The sequence below is a fragment of the Antechinus flavipes genome, chromosome 1, assembly GCF_016432865.1.
Source record: "Antechinus flavipes isolate AdamAnt ecotype Samford, QLD, Australia chromosome 1, AdamAnt_v2, whole genome shotgun sequence".
Lineage (NCBI taxonomy): Eukaryota > Metazoa > Chordata > Mammalia > Dasyuromorphia > Dasyuridae > Antechinus > Antechinus flavipes.
Window position 1 is genome coordinate 297,192,638 of NC_067398.1, and position 14,395 is coordinate 297,207,032.

A 14,395-nucleotide genomic window follows, 5' to 3' on the forward strand; every position below is an offset into this window, starting at 1 on the left:
CCAGGATAAAATGACTATCATAATCACAGAGTTGATAATTCCCCAGAAGGGTGATTCAAACTCAAGTGACTCCTGGCTATAAGCCCAATACTCATCCATTTCAGTCTCATGTCATAACATCACCTCTCTGATGTCATGGTCCTCTTCAAGAATCAAACAATACCATTCTACCTCTCTATGGAGAATACCTTTGTTTACCTGACAATCCTATTTCAGATCAGCATTGCCTCTGCCAGCTGCCATATCTCCTTATTGTTGTTCAGTCATTTCAGTTGTTTGACTATTTGTGATCCCATTTGAGGTTTTCTTGGCAAAAATATGGAGTAGCTTTCTGTTTCCTTCTTCAATTCATTTTAGAAATAAAGAAACTGAGGCAAACTGGATTAAGTGACTTGCCCAGGGTCACAAAGCTGGATTTCTAAAGCTGGATTTGAACTTGGGAAGATCAGTCTTCCTGATTTCAGGCCTGGAATTTTCTGCAATATGGAGCCACCTAGCTGCCCTATTCAGAGTATATTTATGTACCCAGAAACTTTGTCACTAGACCTAGTATTCAGGAACCCTTCTTACCCATTTATGAAGCTTTCCTAGAAGATGGAGAAAAATACTATCTCACCTTAGGTGTTCCCCCTCCCCCCATTCAATTAACATAAGTATTTCAGGGCCCTTTCAATGTTGTGAATTCCTCCAGATTCTGCTATTTAGTCAGAAGTATCCTGAAAACTTTGTTATGTCTTCCTGTGATAGGTCCGTTCTCCTTGTGTCTCCATCAATTGTCTCAGAGTATCAGACAGAGTATCACCCCGATGACCTTGGCCAGCCCTATCAAAGTTCAGGGAAACTTAAACAGGAACAATACTAAAATGCTAGCTGGCTCCCTATCTCAGGGGCCTGTGTTTGGCCTTGATTCCCAGCCCAGGCTCATTGCCAGCTTTGTGTTCTTCACCTTGTTAAGTCCTCTGCTGAGAAGCAGTGTTACATCTTACAGGAGACTGGGCTAATGTGAGAAGCCAATGGTGCCAAACAGTCTCTGCCTTTTGAAAAAGAAAAAAAAAAAGGTTTCAAATGATGGGGTGGTGTGTGTGTGTGTGTGTGTGTGTGTGTGTGTGTATGTGGTGTAGTCCTAGATAATAGAATAAGAGAAAGGGAAACAAATACAGTGATTAAATTTTTATAGGATATGGAGGACTGTTTTCTGTTCACCTGACAAATGGAAAAATCTTAGAACCCAAATGCAAAAGAAATTCATGATGATACAATCTCATTTGCTTAAAAACATAAGCAAATGTTTTGTGGAGTCAGAAGTGCATCTAGCTCAACCCTCTCATTTTATGGAAGGGGGAAATAGAGACGGAAAATGACTCTCCCAAGATATATAGACAACAGTACTTATGGGATTGCACCACAACTCTTCACAGAACAATTTCAAATTCAATCTTGTTATACCTGAATAGCCCCTCTTTTTTATTTCTAGGAAAACTGAGAAATAAAATTTCAGTGTCATGCCCAAAACAAGCATTCATTAGACATGGGGCAAATTCTCTGATTCTTCTCTTGATTCTTGCTAATCAATAGCAAACAAGGAACTATCCCTTCTTACATAAGAAAATGATTCTGGGCATTGGCTCAGATAAATTGACACTTCAGCTGAAAAAGGCCAATATCTCCCACTATGTCTGGGGCTGTCCTCAGTCATCTGGCATTATGTCTTACCTTTGGACTTCAATGATTGGAGGAGAAAATGAGATTGAAGACTTTGCACAGCTCTCCCTTATTTAAATCTACCTGATGTCATTGTTCCACTTTGAGAACAAAAGATGAACAACAACAACAAAGGATTCTCTTAGTGTCTCCTATAGAGGCCAAACATTTTTAATTATTCCTTTTATCTGATCTCTAATTCCTATTACTAAACCACATTTTCAGGAGCAGAAGAACGATTGCTACCTTATTTATTGTTACATTCTCCTATATCTTATATTCTCTTCCCCTCTGATCTGACAACTTGAGGAGTTCATATAACTTTTTTTTTTCTCTGTAATTTCTCTCCTCATATTCACTAATAATAAATACCATCAAAGTGGGAGCACCACTTCAAAGGATGATTTGTAGCACTTTGTGGATCCAATTCTGGTGTATTACCTTAAAAATTGTTGTTTATTGTAATGCTATTTTATGAAGAAAAATGTTAGCTCTGTCTCACAAGCTTTCAGAAACAAATGTTTCAGAAACAAGCCAAAATATTTGGCTTGAAAGGGTAGCCGTTTGCAGACTGACTTTCTTGGTGTCATTTTGAATTCAAGGCAATGAAACATTGGAAATACATTATATGTGTGTGTGTGTGTTGTTAAAACTAGACTGAAATGTGATTATAGATGCACTTTCCTTTGTGCTTTTGCTTGTACCTGAAAAGACTTTTGTTTATTTCACTAAGAATATAATCCAAAAATTCTAATTATTTCTAATTTATCTGGCCTCTTGACTTTAGGAGGTACAAGTCTCTCACACCTCATCCATCAGTACAAGTGTAATCCTATTACATTGAAATAGTTATAAATGCCTTTCAGAATTTTGATTAGCCAAAAAGCTACTGATTTGGAGGTTGAGGGGGCAGGAGGGGAATGCTTCTGGCTCAAATAACTAAATGGATTCACACTGTCATTATTGCATAATCTTCCTTGATTCTCCCAGGGCCATTTTAATAGTCAAATATGTATTTGAAGGGTTTGGGAAAGGGAGATTAGTTGAATGAATTCAGTACTTTCTTGGTTATAATAAGCCTTCAAAGACTCAAAGACCAAGATTTTGGCTCCCCTCAGAAATTTCATAAATTCAATAAGAGTAAGACCTTGAGAGGAGCTGGTGATCTAAAAATAGCAACTTATGAACCTCTTATTGGAAAAAACAACAACAACAAAGTGAGATAGTGTTTCCTTCCCTTTGCCTTAAAATCAGCTGTAATTTGTGGTTCGTGACAGAGGGATTCTGTGAGTTCTGTCAGAACCAAATGCTTTTCCATGATGAAATGCTGATTTGCAGTTCTTTTGAAGGATTTATTCAGTTAACTAGGCTCTGGGGAGGGAGAGCCAGGAACCCTGTTCCAATATGGGCTGGCCCCCCTGCTGTGATTTAGCCTAATTGTGACTTTCTCAGCCTCATTCAGACTTCTGGTGAACCAGGAACATTCACGCTTCTTTTAACACAGGGCAAGTTTTAGGCACAGTGAACTGAGTAGTTGTGAGATTTTTTTAAAAAAAAGAATTATCAACAAGATTTGAGGAATAGCAAGTCTTCCTTTTCTTCCCCTGATCTTCCTCCTTGTCCTTCTACTTTTGTTCTTGTTCTTGTTTTTGCTCTTATTCTTTTTCTAGTTCTTGCTCTTTTTGTTTTTGTTTTTCTGTATCTTCCTCCTCTGTCTTTTCCTCCTCTTCCTCCTCCTTTAGGCTATCCATGAAACTAAGAGAATGAGTATCAAATATATTGACAAGACTTCACCTGTGCCTCATTCAACATAGGTAAGAATGATGTGGAGAGAAAAATTGATCTTACTTTCATCTCCCTGGTCATGCTTGAGAGGTTATGTGAACCCAGAAAGATTGTCATATGGCTCTGAAGGACAGCTGCAAATACACATTGCATGTGATTTAATATGGCTGGACACAGGAAGCAAGATTAAAGAGTGGGACTAACTAATCAGGATAAGATAAAGAATGAGCCTAATCCTGTGACTTCATTTGTACAGGAAACTCTTATCAAATTTCTAGTTGAATAGGAATAGAGTTCTAGGAATTTAAGTCATTTGCCTGGAGTTATACATTCAATAGGTTTAGCAGCAAGACCTGAAGCCAGGTCATTCTTGTTTCAAGGCTAGTTTTTCATCTACCAAGCCACACTGGTTAATACAGTTATCAATGCATACAATCATAGATGAGCAATCTTCAAAGATCACTGGACAATAAATTACTTATGTCAATACTTCAGAGATTTTCCCAGGTATGAGTATAATCTTTACCAATGGAGATTATTACCCTTCCCCCTCCCCCTTTTTTTAGCAGACTTTTTGTGTATGTGAATCTCTGGGGTTTAGTTTATCATCTAGTGGCCAGCGGTGTAGTGATGTGTCTTTCTTAAATCATTTAACTTGTCTTCTGATGATAAATATACAGTCTATCTCTGGGTCTATACTTGATTTCTTTATAACTTCCAGGTAAAACCTGTCAAAGCAGGAGTTCTGCTAAAATGACTTATATTTTTGGACCCCAGGCTCCTTCTTGATTTTTTTTTTTTTTTTAGGTAAGAAGTATTTTATTTTTTCCAATTTCATGTGGAGACAATTTTCAACTTCATCTTTTTAGAAGATTTTGAATTTCAAATTTTTTCCATCCTTTTCCTTTCCCTTCCTTCCCTCCTCTTCCTCTAGATGTCAAGCAATCTGATATTGGATATACATACACAGTCATGTTTGACATATTTCCATATGAGTCATATTGTAAAAGAAGAACAGAACAAAGGGGAAAAATCATAAAAACAATAAAAAATGTGAAAATAGTTCCTTTGCCACAACTTATTACATCATTTCAATTAATGGAATTGCTAAAATAACATTTGAGTGTTTAGGATTCATGTTATCCCATAACATGAATAAGACTTAGAAGGGACTTTCCCTCTTACATCATTTTGAAAATCTTTTATGATGATCCCCCACACAATTAAAGAGAGGACATTATGTAAAGACAGGATTATCATTTTGAAGATGTGCTGAAGTGCTAGGTAAAAGAAAATTCTAGTTGATTTGTTGGTGGTTAACAAAAAGTTTGCAGCATTATCTATCTATAACATCTTTCATAGCTAAGGAGTAAACACTGGGGAATGTAGGTAGGTAAGAAGAATAATCAAATCAATGAATTGTGTTTTTTTTTTTTTTTTTTTTTATAATAAATTTTATTTTATTTAATAATAACTTCGCATTGACAGAATCCATGCCAGGATAATTTCTACACGACATTATCCCTTGCAATCACTTATGTTTCGTTTTTTCCCCTCCCTCCCTCCTCCCCCACCCCAGGATGGCAAGCAGTCCTATATATGCTAAACATGTTGCAGTATATCCTAGTTACAATACATATTTGCAGCACCAAACAGTTCTCTTGTTGCACAGGGAGAATTGGATTCAGAAGGTAAAAATAACTCGGGAAGAAAATCAAAAATGCAAATAGTTCACATTCATTTCCCAGTATTCCTTCTTTGGGTGTAGCTGTTTCTGTCCATCATTTCTCCAATGAAACTCAGTTAAGTCTCTTTGTCAGAGAAATCCACTTCCATCAGAATACATCCTCACACAATATCGTTGTCAAAGTGTATAATGATCTCCTGGTTCTGCTCATCAATGAATTGTGTTTTTGTTTAAATGTCTCTTATTAAGACTGATTATTTGTTTCAAGTAAGAAGTTCTATCTTGATTAGAGCAATTAGTGGTCATGAATTAATGAATATATGTTTGACTCACAGACATCTATCACTTTACAACAGAAATCTAGTCTTAATCAACACCTATAATCAAGGTATAAAGGTTATTATTCAACTTTAAAAAATAATAGATAAGTGTAAAAAGAACCATAATTCATTATTTTACCATTTTTCTTGCTGAATATAAGATGATGTGAAATAATGTATATAGGTATATGTAAACTTATAGCTCAGTAGTAGCTACTAATAAGGAATTAAAATTTTAAATCCCAGAGATCCTTTCTCTTTTTAGTCATTGATCAAAGTCTAATGCTACTCCTTTAGTGGGGAGCATAAGAAAAACTATTAAGAGAATTCAAGGTAGAAAAATCTACTAAAGTCCCAAATAATAAAGTTTTAGCAATCTGTGTTTATAGATTTAAAGTTGAAAAATCATCTAGCTCAATTACCTCACCTTATAGAGAAAACCTAGAGAAATGAAGTGACTTATTCAGATTACATAGGTAGTGAGTGGCAGAGGCAGAATTCAAATCCAAGTCCTCTAATTCCAAATCTAATTCTCTTTTCTACCATTCTGCATCGAATACACATACCTAGAAAATCAGAAATTACTTTTGGCACATTATTCTGTACCTCAGTTTTCTTATCTCTACAAAAATAATAATGCCTTCCTTTATGAAATGCACAAGGTAGGTAAACATAAGTCAAATGAGGAAAAATATGTCTTGGGAAATTTAATGATTTAAGTTCAAGATTCCTGGGATTGAATTCTGCCTTTGCCATTTACTACTTACTGACCACAGGGAACTTAATGAACTGCTGAGAGGCTCAATTCTTTCTCTCTTTCTTTCTTTCTCTCTTCTTTCTTTCTCTTTCTTTCTTTCTCTCTTCTTTCTTTCTCTCTCTCCTCTCTCTCTCTCTCTCTCTCTCTTCTCTCTCTCTCTCTCTTTCTTTCTTTCTTCCTCTCTTTCTTCCTCTCTTTCTTCCTCTCTTTCTTCTCTCTTTCTTCCTCTCTTTCTCTCTTTCTTTCTTCCTCTCTTTCTTTCTTTCTTTCTTTCTTTCTTTCTTTCTTTCTCTCTTTCTTTCTTTCTCTCTTTCTTTCTTTCTCCTCTCTTTCTTTCTCTTCTTTCTTTCTTTCTTTTCTTTTTTCTTTCTTTCTTTCTTTCTTTCTCTCTTTCTTTCTTTCTTTCTTTCTTTCTTCTTTCTTTCTTTCTTTCTTTCTTTCTTTCTTTCTTTGTGAATTGGCAATAATGATCTCTCTATAATTATAATGTGTTAGCCCTGAAGAAAAAAGGAGTCCCACTTTGTAGAAGCCAGGGACTTTGGGTATGCAACACTGTTTATACTGATGAGTTCAGTTGGTGTAGTGGTTGATTTTGCTGGACTATTTTCCCCCTTTCTTTATTATTCTTTATTATAGGGATGGATCCTCAGGAAAAAAAAAAAAGGAAGGAAGGAAGGAAGGAAGGAAGGAAGGAAGGAAGGAAGGAAGGAAGGAAGAAAGGAAGGAAGAAGGAAGGAAGGAAGGAAGCAAAGAAGGAAGGAAGGAAGGAAGGAAGGAAGGAAGGAAGGAAGGAAGGAAGGAAAGAAGGAAGAAAGGAAAGAAGGAAGGAAGGAAGGAAAGAAGGAAGGAAAGAAGGAAGGAAGGAAGGAAGGAAGGGAGAGAGGGAGGGAGGGAAGGAATGAAGGAAGGAAAGAAGAAAGGAAGGAAGAAAGGGAAGGAAGGAGGGAGGAAGGGAAAGAGAGAGGGAGGGAGGAAGAAATAATTATGTTCCAGACTTACTATGTGTCAGGCATTATGCTAAGACAAGTGGAGACAGTTTTTTACTTCAAAAATTTAAATTCTGATGGGGAAGGTGTGTCCAGGGAGATTCTGATCAGAGAAGTCATAGAGTTAGTGAATGAAGTCACAGGATAATTGACTGATATTTCATTTCCAAATACGGTAGTGGTGATTTGACAAGTGTTTATTGACTGACTAACTAACATCCTAGACTCAGCATGTAAGACTGAGTTTATGGGCTGAAGTAATGGATTGTCTTGTTTTAGAGTTTCAAATCTTACTTTTGATATTTACTAGCTATGTAACCCTGGAAAAGTCACTTAATCTGTTTTTACTAAGTCAAAGACAGGTTGTTCTATGTAGGCAGAAGGAATTCTCATGAAATCACAGATCCTTCATATAGGCTTCTAACAATGACCCGACATTTTTTATTATTATTATAGTTTTTTACTTACAAAACATAGGCATGGGTAATTTTTCAACATTGAAGCTTGCAAAACCCTTTGGTTCCAACTTTTCCCCTTCTTTCCCCTACCTCCTCCCCTAGATGGCAGCTAGTCCAAAACATGTTAAATGTGTTAAAATATATATTAAATCACATACACACACACACACACACACACACATACACACACACACACACACAGAGTTATCTTGCTATATAAGAAAAATTGGATCTAGAAAGAAAGAAAAAATATGAGAAGGAAAACAAAAATGTAAGCAAATAATAATAGAAAGAGTTAAAATGCTATGCTATGGTTCAAACTCATTTCCATAGTTCTCTCTCTGGGTGTGGAAGATTTTGTTCACTACTGAACAATTGGAACTGGTTTGAATCATTTCATTGTTGAAGAAAGCCACATCCATCAGAATTGATCATCATATAGTCTTGTTGTTGTCGTGTATACCAATCTCCTGGTTTGGCTTATTTCACTTAGCATCAATTCATGTAAGTCTCTCCAGTCCTCTCTGAAATCATCCTGCTGGTCGTTTCTTTTCTTTTTTTCTTTTTTTTTTTTTCATAAGTATAACTTCTTATTGACAGAACCCATGCCTGGGTAATTTTTTACAACATTATCCCTTGCACTCACTTTTGTTTCAACTTTTCCCTTCCCTCTTTCCCCTTCTCTCCCATATGGCAAGCAGTCTTATACATGTTAAATAGGTCACAGTATATCCTAGATATAATATATGTGTGCAGAACCAAACAGTTCTCTTATTGCACAGGAAGATTTGGATTCAGAAGGCAAAAATAACCGGGGAAGAAAAACAAAAATGCAAGCAGTTTACATTCATTTCCCAGTGTGCTTTCTTTGGGTGTAGCTGCTTCTGTCCATCATTGATCGATTGAAACTGAGTTAGATCTCTTTGTGGAAGAAATCCACTTCCATCAGAATACATCCTCAAACAGTATCGTTGTTGAAGTATATAATGATCTCCTGGTTCTGCTTGTTTCACTTAGCATCAGTTCATGTAAGTCTCTCCAAGCCTCTCTATATTCATCTTGCTGGTCATTTCTTACAGAACAATAATATTCCATAACATTCATATACCACAATTTACTCAACCATTCTCTGATTGATGGAGAATTCATTTTCTAGTTTCTAGCCACTACAAACAGGGCTGCCTCAAACAGTTTGTCACATACAGGTCCCTTTCCCTTCTTTAGTATTTCTTTGGGATATAAGCACAGTTTGATAACTTTTTAAGCACAATTCCAGATTGCTCTCCAGAATGGCTGGATTCATTCACAACTCCACCAACAATGCATCAATGTCCCAGTTTTCCTGCATCCCCTCTAACATTCATCATTATTTTTTCCTATCATCTTAGCTAATCTGACAGTTGTGTAGCAGTATCTCAGAGTTGTCTTAATTTGCATTTCTCTGATCAATAGTGATTTGGAACACTCTTTCATATGAGTAGAAATAGTTTCAATTTCATCATCTGAAAATTGTCTGTTCATATCCTTTGATCATTTATCAATTGGAGAATGGCTTGATTTCTCATAAATTAGAGACAATTCTCTATATATTTTGGCAATGAGGCCTTTATTGGAACCTTTAACTGTAAAAATGTTTTCCCAGTTTGTTGCTTCTCTTCTAATCTTGTTTGCATTAGTTTTGTTTGTACAAAGGCTTTTTAATTTGATGTAATCAAATTCTATTTTGTGATCAATAATGATCTCTAATTCTTCTTTGGTCACAAATTCTTTCCTCTTCCATAAGTCTGAAAGGTAAATTATCCTATGTTCTTCTAATTTATTTATAATCTCGTTCTTTATGCCTAAATCATAGACCCATTTTGATCTTATCTTGGTATAAGTGTGGGTCTATGCCTAATTTTTGCCATACTAATTTCCAGTTTTCCCAGCAGTTTTTGTCAAATAATGAATTCTTATCCCAAAAGTTGGGATCTTTGGGTTTGTCAAATACTAGATTGCTATAGTTATTGACTATTTTGTATTGTGAACCTAACCTATTCCACTGATCAATTAATCTATTTCTTAGCCAATACCAAATGATTTTGGTGACTGCTGCTTTATAACAAAGTTTTATACCAGGTACAGCTAGGCCACCTTCATATGATATTTTTTTTCATTAATCCCCTTGAAATTCTTGACCTTTTGTTCTTCCATATGCATTTTGTTGTTATTTTTTCTAGGTCATTAAAATAGTTTCTTGGGAGTCTGATTGGTATAGCATTAAATAAATAGATTAGTTTAAGTAGTATTGTCATCTTTATTATATTCTCTCAGCCTATCCAAGAGCACTTAATATTTTTTCCAATTATTTAAATCTGACTTTATTTGTGTGGAAAATGTTTTGTAATTTTGCTCATATAATTTATGGTTAAAACTTCTAATTCTGTATTTCCTGCCATCTTATTATCCCCAGATTATACTTTTCTCTTTCCTTTCCCCTTTGCCCCCTCCCCAATATTTAATTTATGGGCACCATTTGCCTCAAGCAGCCCTCCCCGCTTGGAGTCCCTCCCTCTTAGAGTCCCTTAGGGTTAGGGTTATAGCACATTTAGGATTAGCATTTTTATGCATCATCAACAAAATCCAATAGCAAGAGATACAAAGAGAAATTCCATTTGAAATAACTGTTGATAGAATAAAATATTTGGGAATCTATCTGCCAAAGGAAAGTCAGGAACTATATGAGCAAAACTACAAAACACTTTCCACACAAATAAAGTCATATCTAAACAATTCAAAAAATATTAAGTGCTCTAGGATAGGACAAGTGAATATAATAAAGATGACAATACTACCTAAACTAATCTATTTATTTAGTGCAATACCAATCAGACTCCTAAGAAATGACCTAGAAAAATAACAACAAAATGCATATGGAAGAACAAAAGGTCAAGAATCTCAAAGGAATTAATGAAAAAAAAATCAAATGAAGGTGGCCTAACTGTACCAGATCTAAATCTATATTATAAAGCAGCAGTCACCAAAACCATTTGGTATTGGCTAAGAAATAGTTGATAAATGGAATAGGTTAGGTTCACAAGATAAAATAATAAATAACTATAGCAATCTAGTGTTTGACAAACCCAAAGATTCCAACTTTTTGGATAAGAATTCACTATTTGACAAAAACTGCTGGGAAACCTGGAAATTAGTGGCAGAAACTAGGCATGGACCCACACTTAACACCATACACCAAGATAAGATCAAGATGGGTTCATGATTTAAGCATAAAGAACTAGATTTAAAAAAAAAATTAGAAGAACATAGGATAGTTTACCTCTCAGACTTGTGGAGGAGGAAGGAATTTGTGACCAAAGAATAACTAGAGATCATTATTGATCACAAAATATAAAATTTTGATTACATCAAATTAAAAAGCCTTTTTACAATCAAAACTAATGCAAACAAGATTAGAAGAGAAGCAACAAATTGGGAAAACATTTTTACAGTTAAAGGTTCTGATAAAGGCCTCATTTCCAAAATATATAGAGAATTATCTCTAATTTATGAGAAATCAAGCCATTCTCTAATTGATAAATGGTCAAAAGATATGAACAGACAATTTTCAGATGATGAAATTGAAACTATTTCTTCTCATATGAAAGGATGTTCCAAATCACTATTGATGAGATAAATGCAAATTAAGACAACTCTGAGATACCACTATGCACTTGTCAGATTGGCTAAGATGACAGGAAAAGATAATGACGAATGTTGGAGGGGATGAGAGAAAAATGGGACACTGATATATTGTTGGTAGAGTTGTGAATGGTTCCAACCATTCTGGAGAGCAATTTGGAACTATGTTCAAAAAGTTATCAAATTGTGCATATCCTTTGATCTAGCTGTGTTACTATTGGACTTACATCCCAAAGAGATATTAAAGAAGAGAAAGGGACCCATATGTGCAAAAATGTTTGTTGCAGCCCTTTTTGTAGTATCCAGAAATTGGAAATTGAATGGATGGCCATCAATTGGAGAACAGTTGGGTATATTGTGGTATATGAATGTTATGGAATATTATTCTTCTGTGAGAAATGACCAGTATAAAGACAGGCTTAGAGAGACTTACATGAACTGATGCTGAGTGAAATGAGCAGAACCAGGAGATTATTATACACTTCTACAACAATACTGTTTGAGGATATAGTCTGATGGAAGTGGATATCTTTGACAGAGAAGATCCAGTTCAGTTCCAATTGATCAATGATGGACAGAATCAGCTACACCCAGAGAAGGAAATGAATGTAGACTACTTGCATTTTTGTTTTTCTGCCCAGATTATTTTTACCTTTCTAAATCCAATTTTTCTTGTGTAACAAGAGACCTGTATAAACATATGCACATATATTGCATTTAAGACATACTTTAACATGTTTAACATGTATAAGACTACCTGCCATTTAGGAGAGGGGATGGAGAGAGGGAAGAGAAAAGTTGGAACAGAAGTGATTGCAAGATACAATGTTGAAAAACTCTCATGCATATGTTCTGTCAATAAAAAGCTATAATAATAATAAAAAAGAATTGATCATCATATAGTATTGTTGTTGAAGTGTATAATGATCTCCTGATTCTGCTCATTTCACTCAGCATCAATTCATGTAAGTCTCTCCAAACCTCTCATTATTCATCCTGCTGATCATTTCTTATAGAACAATAATATTCCATAACATTCACATACCACAATACATCCAACCATTCTCCAATTGATGGGCATCCATTAAATTTCCAGTTTCTAGCTACTACGAAAAAGGCTGCCCCAAACATTTTTGCACATACAGCTCCCTTTCCCTTCTTTAATATCTTTTTTGGGATATAAGCCCAGTAGTAGTACTGCTGGATTAAAGGGTAAGCACAGTTTGATAACTTTTTGAGCATAGTTCCAAATTGCTCTCCAGAATGGTTGGATCCATTCAAAATTCTACCAACAATGCATCAGTGTCCCAGTTTTCCCACATACCCTCCAACAAACATCAGTGCCTTTTCCTGTCATCTTAGCCAATATGACAGGTATGTAGTAGTATCTCAGAGTTGTCTTAATTTGCATTTCTCTGATCAATAGTGATTTGGAACACCCTTTCATATGAGTAGAAATAGTTTCAATTTCATCATCTGAAAATTGTCTGTTCATAGCCTTTGACCATTTGTCAATTGGAGAATGGCTCTCTTTTGTGGTTTGATTTATCTAGTTCTGAGAAAGTAAGGTTGAGATCTCCCACTATTATAGTTTGCTGTCTATTTCTTCTTGCAGCTTTCTTAACTTCTCCTCTAGGAATTTGGATGCTATTCCACTTGGTGCATGTATGTTTAGTACTGATATTGCTTCATTATGTATGCCGTTACAAGATACAGTTTCCTTCCTTATCTCTTTTAATGACATCTCTTTTGTTTTTGCTTGATCCAAGATCAGGATCACTACTCTTGTTTTTTTTTTTTTTTTTTTTTTTTTTACTTTACCTGAAGCATAATAGATTCTGCTCAGCGTTTTACCTTTGTAGGATTCTGGGGTTTAATCCAGTCTGCTATCTGCTTCCATTTTATGGGGGAGTTCATCCCATTCACATTCACAGTTAAAACAACTAATTCTGTATTTCTTGCCATCTTAATTATTCCAAGTTATGCTTTTTTCTTCCCTTTCCCCTTTTCTCTTCATCATCTGGTAATTACATGGAAGCTGTTTGCACTGGACACTACCCTTCTGTTGGGTTAAAAAAGCCTGTATTCTCCCCAATTGTGATCCCTTTCTCCCATCTGATAGCTTTTTGGCTGATTGATCATATCAGATTCCTGAACTTCTAAAGGTGTAACCTCAGCTGCCATCATGACCCACCTTTCTTTTATTTGATATCTTGGAACTGGGCTCCACCTCTCATTTCAGTGGATCAATCTACATTCTGACATAGGGTTTTAGGTCTTCTCTCACCCTGTTCTCTCACTCTATATCTATACTTACATTGGGCTTTCAGATGTCCCATTTTTCTACACTGAAAGCATTGATGAGTTTCTCTAGAAGTCCCTTGCCAAGAGGGACCCTGTCTTCCCATGTTCATAATAGTCTGGGTATAATAAGCACTTGTGCCCACTATGGCACAGCATCTTATGATCTCCTTTAAAGGAGCATCTTTGTGTAGTCCCCATATAATTCTTCTGCATACCTCATTAGCATTTTCCTTAGCCAGTTGTCTTATATTTCTTGTGGCTGCATTTTCTCCAATAGTTCTTGTGACAGTTGTTTGCAAACATCCCACAAAATCAGCAAAATATTCATTGGGACCTTGCTCTATTTTTGTGAAGGCTTCCCCTTGATCTTTTCCTGGGAGGGAACCCCAAGCTTTGATTACAGCAGTAGCCATTTGTTCATATGCTGCTATGGGGTAATTAATTTGTGCTGAATTGTCTGCGTACTGACCTTCACCTGCTAGTTGGTCAAAAGTGATTTGTATGTTAATTCTAGTTTGTTTATTGTATTGGGCTTGTATTCTGCATAATTCACTATATTCTGAAAGCCACAACAAGTTTTGTCCAGGTTCTAAACATGTCCTTGCTATGAATTTCCAATCATTAGGGGTTAAGATTCCATAAGCCAAACTCTCTAGTAACATCTTAACATAAGATGAAATAGCCCCATAAAGAATACAACCCTTTTTCAAATCCTTAAT